The sequence below is a fragment of the Sinocyclocheilus anshuiensis genome, unplaced genomic scaffold (assembly GCF_001515605.1).
Source record: "Sinocyclocheilus anshuiensis isolate Anshui unplaced genomic scaffold, SAMN03320099.WGS_v1.1 scaffold136, whole genome shotgun sequence".
NCBI lineage: Eukaryota > Metazoa > Chordata > Actinopteri > Cypriniformes > Cyprinidae > Sinocyclocheilus > Sinocyclocheilus anshuiensis.
The window spans coordinates 493,478-496,164 of NW_015554074.1; the positions used below are offsets into that span (position 1 = coordinate 493,478).

The 2,687-nt window shown below is 35.6% G+C and overlaps 1 long non-coding RNA gene across 1 annotated transcript; it reads left to right on the forward strand.

Annotated features, from left to right (window-relative positions):
• The first annotated feature begins 377 nt into the window (after positions 1–377).
• LOC107668856 (uncharacterized) lies at positions 378–1,564 on the forward strand. Its single transcript, XR_001631929.1, has 3 exons — positions 378–475; positions 806–944; positions 1,497–1,564. It is a non-coding gene; the product is annotated as an uncharacterized LOC107668856 (long non-coding RNA).
• The last annotated feature ends 1,123 nt before the right edge of the window (positions 1,565–2,687 follow it).

Sequence of the window (2,687 nt, forward strand, 5' to 3'; positions counted from 1 at the left end):
GTAGTAGTAGTAGTAGTATATAAGTGTGCGTATAACCTTATGGACTGTTGTACATTTTCCGTCTATTTTATCAGTCAGAAAAATGTCAGTCGGTGATATCAAAATAAAAATTGCTGTGACAGATCCTCTAAGGATTTTTTTTTTTCAGATCTCAAAATATGAAAATGACATCAGACTTAGTCTCGTCACCCAAATTAATTCATAAACTACAAACTTTTCTCTCCTCAAACTCTCGCCACGTTTTTTTCCCACACGTCAATCTACGGTAAATTGTGGTAATTTGTGCTAGGACGGTTTGGACCAGTGGATGGAGCCCGTCTTGTTTTTATCTCAGGGAGGAATGGAGGCGTGTCTTTACTGTACGTACGAGTCAGGAAGCACTTGTACCTAACTTTACACTGCAGATTATTTACGTCTTCATTAACAGTATTTTCTCAAAACCTAAACGTGTCACTCGACTCTGACTTTGTCCGCGGTAAGATACTCTTCTGTCTGCTAATGACACGACAACACTAGCAGAGAGATACTGCAGCAGAATTTGCATTATTATCTGCTGCTTTCTATCAAGAGAAAGATATCAACTTGAGAAATCTAACATGTTTTGTGCATGTGCCAATATAAGTATTGTGCATAAAGTCTGATTTATTTAATGAATAGTCAATGTGTTTACTCAAACATGTTTTGTGTTGATACGCCAGTAAGAATTATGCTATTATTATTTTCATAGTGTTAATGTGATTGATATATTTACTGTAGGATTCATCGCAGTTTTTCTTTGTTCTTTTGCTTTTCTCCAAATGTTCAGACACGCTGGCACCATGACAGTGTTTGAAAACTGTACTGTGGTGTTAGATGTGAAGAACCTGCCTTTTAGAGAGAAGAATAAACTGAGATTAGCTCTTCTGGAGAATGGAGGAAACATCTCATATGTCATGAACAAAGAGGTACCTGTTAATTTTTTACCCTTACTCTTTTATCTTCTTTTTTGTGCCATTAAAAATAAGAGCAGCTACACTGAGAGTTTGTTTATACATAGATAAAGAGTTGGGTTTCAAATTACATTTACACAATTTACAGACGTTTGGTTTGTTGAACCCTCTGATACTGTTAACTTTAAGTAGTTAAAAATAACGCAGCAACATTTATAATTCAATGACTACAGGCAGATTAGTGCCATATTGTGGAAAGAAATAAAGAAAATCATGTGTAAAACTGCTTTTTTTCTGCTCAATGGCTAATTTGTAGATTGTATCCCCCTCTGTATTTTGATGGGGGGTTTTTTGTATTTCCCATTAATTTCCTATGCTAAGAGTACAAGTGTGACAATTTTTATACGACTATTTAACATTTTCTAATCAGGCCCACATTTTTTGTGGTTAAAATTAACTAGCACTTTATGCTTTATAATGCTTAAAATAAGTAATAAGTGTTCAGTGGTCCTACTGAGTCTCTAAAGAGCTGCAGTGTCTCTTCTGACCTCCGTTTATCTCCTTCAGTGCTCTTTTGTAGTCACTAGCAGTGTGAATGATCTGAGCAGTAACCGGCAGCGCAGCATCCAGAAGCTGCAGATCCACCCCACAGCTGCCATATCCCGGCTCTGAATTCCTCCCTGCTTCAGGTAGGAGTTTCTTGTACCTCATTTAAGGAATTCTCAAACTTTCTTTGTTAGAACAGATGTTTGTCTGAAGTGATACTGTAACTAAGGTTTACTTACATCAGATGTGAAAGGAGGTGGAGTGACAGAACAGATGGGAGTGTCACAGCCACATTAGTTTTATTGTTTAAACTACATTAGTTTCTGTAGTTTACATTTACATTTATATTTAGTCATTTAGCAGACGCTTTTATCCAAAGCGACCTACAAATGAGGACAATGGAAGCAATAAAAATCAACAAAAGAGCAATGATATACAAGTGCTATAACAAGTCTCAGTTAGCTTAACGCAGTACACATAGCAAGGTTTTTTTAAATAATATAATAAATAAAAAAGAAAACAGATAGAATAGAAAAAGAATAGAGCAAGCTAGTGTTAGAGGTCTTTTTTGCTTTTGTTAATTGTGTAATAAATGAAAAGAAAACAGATAGAATACAAAAAGATTAGAAAGCAAGTGTTAGTTTTTTTTTTAAAGAAAACAAGCAGCAAATAAATAGAGTGCAAGTCTAAAAGGGACAAGTGTTTTAAGAATAGAATTAGAATAGAGAGTTCTAGAGTTAGAGGGTCAAAAAAAGATGGAAGAGATGTGTTTTAGCCTATTCTTGAAGATGGCTAAGGACTCAGCTGCTCGGATTGAGTTGGGCAGGTCATTCCACCAGGAGGGAACATTTAATTTAAAAGTCCGTGAAAGTGATTTTGTGCCTCTTTGGGATGGCACAATAAAGCGCCGTTCACTTGCAGAACACAAGCTTCTAGAGGGTACATAAGTCTGAAGTAAAGAATTTAGATAATTACAAAATATATATCTAGCAATATTTTTCACATATGTTCCTTTCCACAAACAAATACATTTTCTATTACAGACTCTGCATGTAAATCTCAACGCAGGTTTCTAAATTTGCAAAATGTGTGCACTGAAGTGATAAAAGCAGGCATAATTATCTTCTCTGAACAAAGTGACAATAAAACTGCACATTCCTCATTGTTGGAGCCCTATGGCGAAACCAAATGGGGGTCTTATTAGCAGAAACC